This window comes from Bos javanicus, chromosome 9, assembly GCF_032452875.1.
Source record: "Bos javanicus breed banteng chromosome 9, ARS-OSU_banteng_1.0, whole genome shotgun sequence".
In the NCBI taxonomy this organism is placed as follows: domain Eukaryota; kingdom Metazoa; phylum Chordata; class Mammalia; order Artiodactyla; family Bovidae; genus Bos; species Bos javanicus.
Window position 1 is genome coordinate 68,156,881 of NC_083876.1, and position 15,694 is coordinate 68,172,574.

The 15,694-nt window shown below is 39.3% G+C and overlaps 1 long non-coding RNA gene across 1 annotated transcript in view; it reads left to right on the forward strand.

The window, feature by feature from the left end:
* The window catches only part of LOC133254011 (uncharacterized), a 66,435-nt gene that overhangs the window by 31,778 nt on the left and 18,963 nt on the right, over window positions 1-15,694 (forward strand). The window contains exon 2 of the long non-coding RNA XR_009738531.1: window positions 1,777-1,819. This is a non-coding gene — a long non-coding RNA (uncharacterized LOC133254011). The remainder of the gene's footprint in view (window positions 1-1,776; window positions 1,820-15,694) is intronic.

Genomic DNA, 15,694 nt, shown 5'->3' on the forward strand with positions numbered 1-15,694 from the left:
AAGGAACAATTCATGAGTTTTAAATTGTGTGCCATTCTGAGTACAGTGATGAAATCTCGCAGGGTCTTTCTATGTCCCACCCAGGAAGTGAGTCACACTTTTAGTTCAGGGTATTCCCTCCCGCCCCACATTAGTCATTTAGTAGCCATCTCCGTTATCAGATCCACTGTCTTAGTATCACAGTGCTTGTGTTCAAGTCACTCTTATTGTATTTAATGCCCTCGAAGCACAAGACTAGTGATGCTGGCAATTTAGATACGCCTAAGTATTTCCTTTAAGTGAAAGGGTAACAGTTCTGGACTTCATAGGGAGAGATAAACACTCTTTTGCTGAGATTGCTAAATTCTACAGTAAGAATGAATCTTCTGTCTATGAAATAGTGAAGACAGTAAAAGCAATTTGTGCTAGTTTTGCTGTTATACCTCAAACAGCAAAAGAAATGGCCACAGTGAGGGACGACTGCTTATTTTGGATGGAAAAGACATTAAATTTGTACAATAAGATGCTTCCAGACAGAGACCACACAACATTCACATACCTTTCATCACAGTATATTGCTATATTGTTCTATTTTGAGTTATGGTTGTTAATCTCTTACTGTGCATTCATGCTGAGTTGCTTCAGTAGTGGCTGACTCTTTGCAACCCTATGGACTGTAGCCCATCAGGCAACTCTGTCCATGGGCCAGACAAGAATACTGGAGTGGGTTGCCATGCTTTCCTTCAGAGGGTCTTCCTGACCCACGGATCAAACCTGTGTCTCTTATGACTCCCGCATCGGAGTTCTTTATTTCTAGTGCCACCTGGGAAGCCCAGTCTCTTAATGTGACTAATTATAAATTAAATTTTATCATAGGTATGTATGTAAAGGAAAAAAACATAGCCTATATAGAGTTCTCAGCAGGGCATCTACTGGGGGTCCTAGGATACATGCCCTGTGGAAAAGGCGAGGACTATTGTATATGAATGAAATAAAATTAATATACATGTCATTGCCACCTTTATATGGCTTATAGTAACATAATTTAAAGGTTGAGAACTATAGGAAATATCAGATAATCGTCGTACTTCTGGCCTTCCTCTTTTGACATTATCTGGGTCTGGAGGTACCTATACTACACAGGAAAGTAAAGCAGCAGGATAGAACAGGCATCGTTCTGAGCAGCTAGGGCTAAAATCAAGTGCTTAGTCTCAAGTCAGGTGCCGCTTTGTACACGACAATATGGAGAACCCAACTGGAACCTGGGTCCTGTCTTGGGAGACAACTGGATGAGAAGACTGGCAGAATGATATACTGCCAGTCATATATGGTAATAACATAAAGCCACTATACACATGTTCTCCTGTATTCTCTTATATTCTATATTCTCTGGTATTCTCCTGTATTCCATTACACTATTTTATGCCAGTAGCCAGACTTAAATTCCTTGATCAACAATTTTGGGGAAGATGCCTGAGGTCAGCATTTTGTGGGTAATGCCCATTGAAGGGCTTTTGCAATGTGGCTATAATGACAATGAGGAAGAATGATTCTAAGAGACTGACAAGAAGAAGAGGAAGTTCTGTAGACTGGGAATGAGAAAGGGGCCAAGGGTCCCTGGCAGTTTCTCAGGGGTGGTGAAGGTCTAAGGAAGGGTGACGGCTTGGAATACCTCCGCAGGAGGAATCTAGGCATGGGTTTCTAGCTTAGGCAAAGAAGCCTGTCCTTCCACCATGATGAGTTGTTGTTATAAAACCTCACAGGTTTCTGAGAGCTGAATTGTCTTTCTTTTTCTAGGTTTCCCGATGGAAGCCATGGTTACTGTAAGCAGAGTTCTAAGGTGGGTAACAATGTCAAAGATGGCCGGCCACATGTGTGAATGACCAGACGGCTTGTCAGAGATCTAGGGAGATCTGCCTACAGCTAGTTGTCTCCCCAGCAGGGGTAGCTTATACTGAATGGTAATTAAGTCAATTGAACTTTTCATCTTGGGGATTTTAAGTGTGAAATACTAGAGTTAATTATTAGTAGTAAAGGCAGAAGTTTATCTATTCATTTATTCAATAGACACTTCTTGAACTTATACTATTTTTCAAAGACACTGCTAGATGATGAGAATATAGTCAGTGAACAAAACAAAACAATTTCCTGCCCTCCCAGTACTCATATTCTAGTGGTAGAGACAAATATTATTATATTTAATTGATTTGAAGACATGCATTTTTTCACATTTTAAATTTCTGGAAAAAAATGGAATGCATTTTAAAGTCATTGGCCTCTTATAACCACAGTTGGACAGAGAGCAGTCAGAGTCATTTTTCTGTGTGAACTTAGTTATCTGTTTGTAACTATAAACACAATTGAATTACATGCATTGTTGGTACTGAATATGTGGACTTTAAATGCTGTTTAAAATATCTTCAAAATGTGGTATTCTGATATAGCTGAAAAAGAAAAGTTATTGGTAGACATCCAGGCTCAGAAATAGAGCAATGAGACATAAATTTGATATTAGAGAAGCAAGTAATATTATTTGAAGAATGACCACAATTCCATATTTCTTGCTTTATGAGTCCTAGAAAAGAAAGCCACTAGCAAGTAGATTAAGCTGTGTTCCATTTTATTAGTGAGATAGTGGGTGGAAAAACAGTGACATTGAGTATGAGATGAAGAATATATCAGAATATTGAATTCCAATTGTAAAGATGTCCTAGATATAATTTAATTGATTTATTTTGCTTATAGTTTTCTTTTTTGTGTGTGAAGGATATATGATTTTTAAAAAAAGTCTAAATAAGCCTAAAAGACCAATTCCAATGAGTATAAAATAAAAATTCTCAGCGATAAGAAAGATGACATGATTTTATTTGTCAGAGTTTCTCTTTCTCGATGGGTATATAAAATAATGGCACATGTTTCAACCGATAACATCTTAGAGTCACTGAAATTCACTAGCTATATAATGTCAGTGCTAAGTGCCACAAGAGAAATAAAGCAGATAAGAGGATAGAGAGTAATGGACAGATTATGCTATTTTGGGATGTGGTGTTCAAGTAAGTTCTTTCTACTAAAGAGACATTTGAGCAGAAATCTGAAAGAAGTGAGAAAATGAGTCATGCAGTTATCTAGGGGAGGGCTTTTCCACATAGAAGGAACTTCAAAAGCAAAGGTTCTGTGGGAAGAGCGTGTGTGGAGTGTTTGAGGAATCAGGAAGAGTTTTCTGTGTTTGGAGCATAGTGGGGAAGTGGAAGAGTGAAGTCCGAGAGGTGGTGGAGCATGTACATTATGGGAGTCCTTGTAGACCATGGCAAGAACCTGGAATTTTATATACGTTATGTAAGTCCTTGGAGACCAGAGCAAGGAACTAGGATTTTATTCTGAGTGTGATGACAAGTCATTGAGGATTTTTAACACTCAGAATGCTGCACGGGGAATAGAATAGGGGGCTAGTTAGAAGATTGTTACAGTAAACCATGGAAGACATGATGGCAGCTTGTAATGGAATGTTTGTGGAGATGGTGGCTTTTGAATACATTTAGTAGGTAAAATCCATAGGATTTATTGATGATTATTTATGAGGATGTCAGGAAGGAATCAGGGATGGTTCCATGGTTTTGGGTGTGAACACCTTGTTAATGGTGGTGACCTTATGGAAATAGGCAAAATTGTAGGATAATTAGGACCTATAGAGGGTTTCAGGGAGGGAATTAGTAGATTAAGACTTTGTTTTGGACTTGTTAAACTTAAGCATCTAAGAGAAAAAGTTAAGTACACAGTCATATATAAGAATCTCTGTTTGGGGGAGGCTAAGGCAGTAGAAACACATTCAGGAGTCATCAGAGTACGGATGGTATTTAAAGTCACCACGCAGGATGAGATCACAATGGAAGTGAATAAAGAAGACTGAAGAGAGGCACGTAGGCAGTGATACAGGGAGTAAATTAGGAGGATTTGGAAGACAAGTGAAGAAAGTGTTTCAAGAAGACGAGACTAATTAACTGTGTCAAATGTTGATGAGATTCAGATGAGGCTTCAGAATTGACCACTGGATTAAGCAATGTGATGGTCATCAACAGCTTTGACAAAAACAGTTTTTCAGTGGAGAGGTGGGAATAGAACTTGACTAGGGTAGATTCAAAAATGAGAGGTGGAAGGTGAAGAAAATGAGACTGAGGAAAAATGGTACATGTGAATTTGTGAGAGAGAAAAAAGAAACAAGTCAGATGTTGGAGGAAGACATGAGGTCAAGAAAGTTTTTTTCTTTCTGCTTCTTTTAAAAATTATGGGAATTACTACAGTGTTTAGTTGTGGTTGATGATATGAATGATCTAGTAGAGAAAAGAAACTGAAAGAGAGATATCAAAGAGTAAGCAAAAGAGATGGGATTCCCTCTATACAAGGAGAGTTTGTATAGGAGCCTTAGACAGAAGAATGACTGTGGTCCAGAACCAAGTAATATTGAGAGACGATTCATGAGTTGCTCATGGTTTTGCACATTTTGAAAACAGAGGCACTGACTCATTTACGTCCAAATATCTTTTCAAGAATGTTGGTGTAATGAACCGTCTTGGAAAACTGTGATTTTGTCTCTCTCTGGAGAAAAAGGTAGGCTAACCTGCTACCTATTATAAAAGATATGGGCCCCTAGTCTGAGGATTCCTTTCCTATAACACAACCGATAGCATGCATAAGCATCCATCTGGACTCACCTGCGGCGGGCATGGGACAAAGGGCTCTGACAGAGATTAAAGAGATGGAATAACATTGCAAAATTATATTGGGATAATATTTGAATACTTTGAGATATAATATGAAGTGCCATCACTCTATATGGGTTTTATCCAAGGTGTGGATGCTGAAGGGAGATTTTTGGTGGGCTTGAAGAATTGTTGAAATAGACATACTATGGGGTATGATCTGGAAAGGTATCAGGGAGTGGTTTAACAACAGGATACCTGACACTGAAATTTTGGAAGCAGTTACATTATGGGTAATTTGTTCCTGTATGGGTATTGATATAGGAAGATGATGATGACTAAGGTAGTGGTAGAGAGAACGGTAATAACTCAGGGATAAAACTTACAGTGAATGAAAGAAATACTGTAGATGACTACAGTAATGAGATGAAGTGGTCTCTCAGGGTGGCTACTAGTCCATACAGTGGGTGCTGTCACAGAAATTAGGAAATCACCCTGTTGATATGGGCAGCCTTGCCTAAACCTGGCTTAGGCAGGTCTGTCTCTGTGCAAATTACAAATGGCGCCCTTCCTTGGGCCACAGCCATCATCCTCCCACCTTCTGCAGGTTCTGGCTACACAACACTGTACTATAACCCTGAGTCAGATGGCATAAACATGAATGTGAAGTCGCTCAGTCGTGTCCAACTCTTTGTGACCCCATGGACTATAGCCTATCTGGCTCCTCCGTCCATAGGATTTTCCAGGCAAGAGTGCTGGAGTGGATTGCCATTTCCTTCTCCAGGGGATCTTCCCGACCCAGGAATCGAACCCTGGTTTCCCACATCGCAGGCAGAGGCTTTACCGTCTGAGCCACCAGGGAAGCCAGATGGCATATGTCTCCTCCAAAATAGACTTTTGGGGGTATTTTTGCATATTTGTTTTAAGAAGTGGGTTTTTTTCCCCCCTAGAAATGGCAATGGGAAGCAAGGATATGGACTTTCATTCTACCTCAAGGCCAAGCAGTTTGTGTAATATAGCAAAGGAAGCAATCATCACTTGTCAGGATTTCAGGGTAAGCTGAGTCCTCAAGGGAGAGTCAGGCTATAGTGAGAGAAAGAAGGTTCAGATAAGAGTTTGAAGTCATAGAGTATTTAACTGATGACATATTATGAGTGGCTTCCCTGGTGGCTCAGATGGTAAAGAATCTTCCTGCAATGCAGGAGACCTGCCTGAGTCAGGAAGATCTGGAGAAGAGCACAGCAACCCACTCCAGTATTCTTGCCTACAGGATACTATGGATAGAGGAGCCTGGTGGGCTACAGTCCATTGGGTCACAAAGAGTCAGACAAGACTGACTTATTAAAAGTTTCACTTTCTTTCATACTATCAGTATTGAGGGGTAAAATTTCATTTTTTAATTTCACTGAGTGATTGAACTGAACTGAGTCCTTATTTCATTCTTTTTATTTTATAATACACACTTTTTCTATCCAATTCTATTCTCTTACTGAAAATACCTGGACTCCTCTAAGATTCTTCTTTGTTTAGTCACTCAGTTTTGTCCCTCTCTCTGTGACCCCATGAATTGCAGCACACCAGGCTTCCCTGTCCCTCACCATCTTCCAGAGCTTGCTTAAACTCATGTCCATTGAGTCAGTGGTATGATCCAACCATCTCATCCTCTATAGTCCCCTTCTTTTCCCGCATTCAATCTTTCCCAGCATCAGGATCTTCTCAAATGAGTCAGTTCTTCGCAACAGATGGCCAAAGTATTGGAACTTCAGCTTCAGCATCAGTCCTTCCAATGAATATTCAGGACTGATTTCCTTTAGGATTGACTGGTTTGATCTCCTTGCAGTCCAAGGGACTGTCAAGAGTCTCTTCCAACACCACAGTTTAAAAGCATCAATTCTTCAGCACTCAGCTTTTTTTATGGTCCAATTCTCACATCCATACACGACTACTGGAAAAACCACAGATGGACCTTTGTTAGCAAAGTAATGTCTCTGCTTTTTAATATGCTGTCTAGGTTGGTCATAGCTGTTCTTCCAAGGAGCAAGCATCTTTTAATTTCACGACTGCAGCTATCATCTACAGTGATTTTGGAGCCCAAGAAAATAAAGTCTCTCACTGTTTCCATTGTTTCCCCATCTACTTCCCATGAAGTGATAGGACCAGATGCCATGATCTTCGTTTTTTGAATGTCAAGTTTTAGGCCAGCTTTTTCACCCTCCTCTTTCACTTTCATCAAGAGGCTCTTTAGTTCTTCTTCACTTTCTGCCCTAAGGGTGGTGTCATCTGCATATCTAAGGTTATTGATATTTCTCCCGGCAATCTTGATTCTAGCTTGTGCTTCTTCCAGCCTAGCATTTCTCATGATGTACTATGCATTTAAGTTACATAAGCAGGGTGACAATATTCAGCCTTGATGTACTCCTTTCCCGATTTTGAACCAGTCCTTTGTTTCATGTACGGTTCTAACTGTTGCTTCTTGACCTGAATACAGGTTTCATAGAAAGCAGGTAAGGTGGTATGGTATTCCTATATCTTTAAGAATTTTCCACAGTTTGTTGTGATCTACACAGTCAAAAGCTTTAGCATAATCAATGTAGCAAAAGTAGATGCTTTTCTGGAATTCTCTTGCTTTTTCTATGATCCATCGATGTTGGCAGTTTGATCTCTGGTTCCTCTGCCTTTTCTAAATCCAGCTTGAACATCTGGAAGTTCTTGGTTCATGAACTATTGAAGCCTGGCTTGAAGAATTTTGAGCATTACTTTGCTAGCATATGAAATAAGTGCAATTGTACGGTAGTTTGAACATTCTTTGTCATTGCCCTTCTTTGGGACTGTAATGAAAACTGACCTTTCCCACTCCTGTGGCCACTGCTGAGTTTTCCAAATTTGCTGGCATACTGAGTGCAGCACTTTCACAAAATCAGATCCTTAGGGATGGCCAAGAGTAAGAGATTGTAGAAATTCTGAGTAAGCAGAAACCCAGAGGTAGAGAGGGAGATGGAGTGGCTGAGGCTTAAGCACAATGGCCATCTGCGACAGCTTTTCAATCATCAGAGATTCTGGTCATCACTAGGGTGACCACTGGGACTTTTACTCTAGCAGCTGCCTCCCACAGATCTCCCTGAGGCTAGGTGGACTATTATTTTGCTCTTCCTTCCTTCCTGGGTATTCTTACAATAAACCTCTATTATCTAAGGTAGATTTAACATATTTGTGGCATTTGAAAATAGAAAAGAACCTAATTAACAATGACTACGGTAGTTTTCGGAGAAGGCAATTGCACCCCACTCCAGTACTCTTGCCTGGAAAATCCCATGGATGGAGGAGCCTGGTAGGCTGCAGTCCATGGGGTCACTAAGAGTCGGACATGACTGAGCGACTTCACTTTCACTTTTCACTTTCATGCATTGGAGAAGGAAATGGCAACCCACTCCAGTGTTCTTGCCTGGAGAATCCCAGGGACGGGGGAGCCTGGTGGGCTGCCGTCTATGGGGTCGCACAGAGTCGGACATGACTGAAGTGTGCTAAGTCGGACACGATTTAGCAGCAGCAGTAGCAGCGGTAGTTTTAGTGCTAGTTTTTTTAAGATATCTCCATACTGTTCTCTGTAGTGGTTGTATCAATTGACATTCACAACCGTGCAAGAGGGTTCCCTTTTCCCCAGCTGTAGTTGTCTGTAGATTTTTTGATGATGGCTATTTTAATTGATGTGAAATGATAACTCCTTGTTGTTTTCATTTGCATTTCTCTAATAATGAGCTATGTTGAGCATCTTTTCATGTGTTTATTAGCCATCTGCATGTCTTCTTTGGAGAAATGTTTGCAGAGCAGCAATAGAGACACAGATAAAAAGAACAGACTAGTGGACACAGTGGGGGAAGGAAAGGGTGAGAGAACTGAGAGAGCAGCATTAAAGCACATACATTACCATATGTGAAATAGACAGCCAGTGGGAGTTTGCTGCATGACACAAGGTTCTCAAACCCTGTGCTCTGTGACAACCTAGAGGGATGGGATGGGATTGGGTGGGAGGTGTGAGAGAGGTTTAAGAGAGAGGGTACATATGGATACCTATGGCTGATTCATGTTGATGCATGGCAGAAACCAACACAATACTGTAAAGCAGTTATCCTCCAATTAAATATAAATAAAATTTTTTAAATGACTATGAATCACAATGCCTCAAACATACTGGTTAGTGATAAGCAAGCACAGTAACAAAACAGGTCTTCTTACCCCAGGATCAAATTGATCTTCTCCAAGGCAGTGCTTCTCTAACTTCAGCGTGTCTTTGTATCACCCAGGGATCCTGTAAGAGTGTGGATTTCGACTCAGTAGATCTGGAGTGAGGCCTGATAGTATGGATACCAGTTTTCATATCATACTTTGACCAGGGAGACTCTAGAGTAAGGTGTGGAAATTCTATAAACACCCAACTTTGAAATATTTAAGGCCTGGGGGACCGTACAGTGGCCGTCACAGCTACACAACTCTGCCGTTGTAGCATGAGAGCACAAAGCCACACTTAATACTTAAAGAAATGCACCTATGTTCCAATAAAACTTAACAGGTATATCTCAGAGATCTTGCAGGTTTGGTTCCAGACCACCCAGACCACTGCCATAAAGCAAATATTTCAATAAAGTGAGTCACAAAATTTTTGGTCTCCCAGTACATATAAAAGTTACGTTTACACTACACTGTAGTCTATTAAGTGAGTGATAGCACTGTGTTTAAAAAAAATCCTAACACCTTAATTAAAAAATGCTTTATTACTAAAAAGTGTTAACTGTCATCTTATAATGCTGGGTTGCTACAAACCTTCATTAAAAAATATATAGTATCTGTGAAATGCAATAAAGTAGAACTAGGTAAAATGAAGTATACTTGGACTAATGGACACTAAAATTTGAATGTTTATAATTTTCATATGTCACAAAATACTGTCATTCTTCTGGTTTTTTTTTTTTTTTCAGCCATTTAAAAATATGGAAGCCATTCTTAGCTCACAGACCATACAAAAATATGTGACAAACCAGATATGGCACGTAGGCTATAGTTTGCCAGCCTCTGCTCTAGAAGGGGCTGTTTTCACTACCCGGAATCATCACCCGGAATTCCCCCCATAGTCGGGGTAAACTTGCTCTTGGCCCATCTATTCCAATTTTAGTGGCACCATGAATATCATGATATCCTGACCAAAGAGTAGGCACCTGACCTGAGCTAGGTTTTTCTCTCCCAGGAATTTAGCTCTTGGGTGAAGTGATCTAAAAGACTTACCATGCTAGTTTCTCCTACAGTGGGGCTCCAAAGAGACTGTCCTCTAGTTCCTGCTAACGAGACCCAGGAAGCAAATGAGACCATTCCTTGCTGCAGAATTGTTTCCTAACAGTGTGATGTACACATATGAAACGTTTCTAGGTATAGCCTTGTCAGTTCATTGATTATCATGTAACTCCAAATTCATCTTTTTTTGCCAGCTCCATCCAAATAGAACCAGGCTCTTTAAATATTGATAGGAAAGTTATGACCAACCTCAGTTCAGTTCAGTCACTCAGTCATGTCTGACTTTTTTGCGACCCCATGAATTGCAGCACACCAGGCCTCCCTGTCCATCATCAACTCCCGGAGTTCACTCAGACTCACGTCCATCTAGTCAATGATGCCATCCAGCCATCTCATCTTCTGTCATCCCCTTTTCCTCCTGCCCCCAACCCCTCCCAGTTTCAGAGTCTTTTCCAATGAGTCAACTCTTCGCATGAGATGGCCAAAGTACTGGAGTTTCAGCTTTAGCATCATTCCTTCCAAAGAAATCCCAGGGTTGATCTCCTTCAGAATGGACTGGTTGGATATCCTTGCAGTCCAGAGGACTCTCAAGAGTCTTCTCCAACACCACAGTTCAAAAGCATCAATTCTTTGGCACTCAGCTTTCTTCACAGTCCAAATCTCACATCCATACATGACCACTGGAAAAACCATAGCCTTGACTAGACGGACCTTTGTTGGCAAAGTAATGTCTCTGCTTTTGAATATACTATCTAGGTTGGTCATAACTTTCCTTCCAAGGAAATCTTCCAAGCGTCTTTTAATTTCATGGCTGCAGTCACCATCTGCAGTGATTTTGGAGCCCAAAAAAATGAAGTCTGACACTGTTTCCACTGTTTCCCCATCTATTTCCCATGAAGTGATGGGACCAGATGCCATGATCTTCGTTTTCTGAATGTTGAGCTTTAAGCCAACTTTTTCACTCTCCTCTTTCACTTTCATCAAGAGGCTTTGTAGTTCCTCTTCACTTTCTGCCATAAGGGTGGTGTCATCTGAATATCTGAGGTTATTGATATTTCTCCCAGCAATCTTGATTCCAGCTTGTGCTTCCTCCAGCCCAGTGTTCTCATGATGTACTCTGCATATAAGTTAAATAAGGGTGACCTAGACAGCATATTAAAAAGGAGAGACATCACTTTGTCAATAAAGGTCCATCTAGTCAAGGCTATGGTTTTTCCAGTAGTCATGTATGGATGTGAGATTTGGACTATGAAGAAAGCTGAGTGCCAAAGAGTTGATGCTTTTGAACTGTGGTGTTGGAAAAGACTCTTGTGAGTCCCTTAGACTGAAAGGAGATCCAACCAGTCCATCCTAAAGGATATTGGTCCTGGATGTTCATTGGAAGGACTGATGTTGAAGCTGAAACTCCAATATTTTGGCCACCTGATGCGGAGAACTGACTCATTTGAAAAGACCCTGATGCTGGGAAAGATTGAGGGCAGGAGGAGAAGGGGATGACAGAGGATGAGATGGTTGGATGGCATCACCAACTCAATGGACATGGGTTTGGGTAGACCCCGGCAGTTGGTGATGGACAGGGAGGCCTGGCGTGCTGTGGTTCATGGTGTCACAAAGAGTCGGACACAACTGAGCGACTAAACTGAACTGAACTGAACCTTTCCTATTCCAATTGGTACAGTGTTAAGTTGCACCAGAGGAGGAGGATGGAGAGGCACTGCAGGAGAAAAAAGTTTTGCTTCTTGGTTTTAGTGGACCAGATTAGCCAGCTGCTACTGTGGGGACCAGTTCCTAAAGCATGGACAACTTCCACAGTACATGCCTTCTGCAGTATCCAGAGCTGCTCAGCATCAGACTCTTCCAATACACTGCAGCCAGCAGTACATAGTGGCCAGCAGCTGCCCCTGGAAACCCCCTCAGGTGGTTTTGCTGCAGAGTGCCTCTGGTGAGACACTTTCTTGTGAGCAGCTCTCCTCAGCACACCCAAGGGTGGATTTCTGGCAAATTCCAAAGGGCGAGTTTCCAGCAAGTTCCTCTGGTGTGTGTGCATACTCAGTCACTTCAGTAATCCAACTCTTTGGGCCCCTATGGACTGTAGCCTACCAGGCTCCTCTGTCCATGGAATTCTCCAGATAAGAATACTGGAGTGGGTTGCTATGCCCTTCTCCAGGGCATCTTCCCCACCCAGAGATCAAACCCACATCTCCTGTGGCTCCTGCATTGCAGGCTGATTCTTTACTGCTGAGCCACCAGGGAAGCCCCTCCACTGGTGTGGTATCACATGAATTCTCTTCCGAGTCAGCCTGCTCTAACACCGTCTAGATCTCAGCTTTGAGGGATGAGAGCTCTTCCTTGGGTATCTGTTTAAGCCCCAAAGATAGTGGCTGCTTCTTACATCTGCTCTGCCCCCGTGTTCTTCAGACTTACTTCTTACTACCAATCCCGTTTTCATTCTAACAGGATTGGAGTAACAATTCTTTATATTAAACTTCCACTGTTCAAATAACTGTGGTTTCTGTATCCTGTTTGGATTCTGGATGATATATATGATACAATAACCAATTTAATTTCCAAAATGATTATACCAATTCACCATTTTATGAGTTTTTATTTCCTCAACCCTTTGAATTGGAAGATTTTTAATAATTGTGCATTTGATGAGTTTTGAAATTCTATCTCCTTGAAGATTGAATGTGTTTTTTCCCAATCACAAGCCCCTTCATCAGTCTCTCTAAGTAATTTCTACACCATGTTTTTGTATGCCAGCCAGAGGTGTGCCTCCTCTGGGTTCTTCATGATCATCCCCTAGATGGTATGCTAACAAAGTACATTGAAGCAGCAAGGCATTTTATTCATAAACGAAAAATTCAAAGCCTAAATCTGATTGCCATACCAAACCCTCAGATTCCTATGGCTACATTTTAAAAACCTCAGCTTTCCATTGTTAACATTTTCCCACATCTACTTTTGTAGATATGTGTATGAATTATATGAATACACAAATATATTGTTTTCACATCATATGAATATACACATATATTATGTTTATTATTATGTTTGAAACCATTTGAGTGTAAGATGAAGATGTCATATCCCTTTATCCCAAAATATTAAAATTTGCGTAATTTATAAACAGGAACAATATCTTCTATGGTCATGGGTACAGTTCATTTATAAAATAGGAAAAATTTAACAGGAATAAATTTGGTGACTGTAATATACAGTCAATATTTAAATAGTCCGATTTTTTTCCCTTATCTAGGATCTGATATAGGCTCATGAATGGCATTTAATTATCATGTCTCTTTAGTCTTCAATCTGAAGCAGGCTTTCTGTCTCTTTTATATGTTACAACGTTGATATTTTTGAATACACAATAGTTGTTTTATACATTGTTCCTCAGTGTGAGTATGTCTGATGTTTCCTTATTATTAGATGAAGTTTAGGCATTCTTGATTGAAATATCACAGAAATGATGTTCTTTCCACTGCTTTATATCACAAGGCACGTGGTATCAGTTTCTCCCAATATTGGTGATGGAGGCTTTAAGTGGTATCTCTCAGTTTCTCCATATAAAGTTATTATTCCTCTACTTTATAATTAATAAGTAATCTATGAGGAAATACTCTGGGCCTATGTACTTATCCTGTTTCTCCCCTTCCCCAATGTAATTTTTTATAGTCCCTCCTCCCACAGTGAGAACCCTAGTGCTCCACTCATTTGCTTTATCTTATAAATACATCCAATGTCGTTTTATAATTACCACACTGATGCCACAAACAGCAAGAAACTAGTTACTGAGTAAAATTCAAAAATTCTTTACACTCCTTTTTTTTGATAGACTATGTCCTATTGAAGATGTATAGAGTAGTACTGAGTTCAAAGTTACTTAAATTATGTTTTTTTTCTGTTTTTTATTATTTTGATTTACATTTAGGTTTATTCATTTTGGTTTACATACTAGTTAGTGATTTACTTTTTTGTCCTCTTAATTTTATGTTTTGAATATTTAAAATATTAGTTTATTTCTATCAACCTCTAAAGAAAACCATTTTTATAAGTTTATGGTTTATTCTTTCAGTGCTTCTCTTCATAAAAATAAACATATATATGTATATGTTTTTATTTCTCTTCTTATACAAAAGGTAATATACTATACAAACTCTTTTTTACTTTGCATTTTTCATTTAACTATGTTTCACAGAAATTTACATAGCTTCATAGGGATCTTCCTCATTCTTTACAGCTTCAACAGTTCTCCCTTGTGGGATATATGATAGTTTATTCAACCACTTTCCCTGTGTGATCATTTAGGTCATTTTAATACTTTCTAATTATAGACAATATTGTAAAATGTAATACTGTGCACATAAATTTTTGATTTTTTGAGGTGTAACTTTGGGGTAAGCTCCAAGAAGTGGTATTTCTGCATCAAAGCAGAAATGTGTAAGGGTTTTTTTGTTTTGTACTATTTTGCATTCCCATGAGGAATACATGAGAGTGTCTTAGGCCAACTTTTGAGGCAGATGCTTTTCTATCACCTGAAAAATGTAGTCTATTAGTTAAAGAAGGCCAATAAAGGAAGTTGGGATAGGAAGACACCTTTTCATGGTCTCCACTGGGAATAAAGAGAAATGAATGGAATAGAGAAAAGCCTCAGAAACAGACCAAAGTGTTTGTTGAGTAAAACATAAATGTGACAAGTTTGAAACCTGTGTGGAAAAGATACATTTTCAACAAGTGTTATTGACTAAGTGGTTAATTGTTGGGAGAAAAATTTTTGCCAGATAGCAATTACAGAATGTGCTATTCAGATGAACCTGGATCAACCCCTGATGGAAATAACTAAAGAGCCTGGATAAAATGTAAAAAAAAAAAATTTCCTAAAAGCACAGAAGACATGATGAGAGAGTAAAAAAATTTCTAGACTCAAACAGAAAGAAAATAAGAACTAAGATTAATCCCATTGACTCGGAAGTACCTTGGCCTTCAGAGCATTTTCTGATTCTTGAAAAGTAGCAGCTTAGTTGTGACAACTCATAGGGTGAGAGAAAGGGAAATTAAAACCTATAACTCATCCAAGAAAGGCATTCTCCCTACAATAAACTGGCACTCCAAAGGGCTACACCATCAAGGTAACGGCAAGCCAGAAATTAAAATAAACAAAACTAAAATAGACTTAAAGCTCAAATTCAATTTACTCCAAGTGGTTGAATACAGCCCTAGTCTGCCAGTGCCCCCAAGTGTCTGATAGAAGCAAATGTAAATCCTCTGGAAGAAGGATTTATTACAGGTCTCAGATTATTTCCACAAAGATTTTACAAGTATAATGTTCAACACATAATAAATAATAAAGAGGAAAATAAGGAAATGAAGCTCTGTGACTAAGAACCAATAGAAAAAACAAACAACAGAAACAGATGCACAAAGACTTCAGATATTAGAATTATCAGATACAATATAAAATAACAATGTTCACTACACTTAAATAAATTTTGAAAAGGCTTGAAAACATCAATAAAGAAGATAAAGTTATAATAAATGATATTTCAGATTCAAAAAAGAACCTAGAATTTCTATAATTTAAAAATATAAGCAGAATTAAAACTCAATAGGCACCTAAATCACTCCATATATAAAAATTAACTCAAGATGGATTATACAACTCAAAACCATAATGCTTTCAGAGGAATACATATGACAATCTTTGTGATTTGGTGGAACATAAAAGTTTTCTT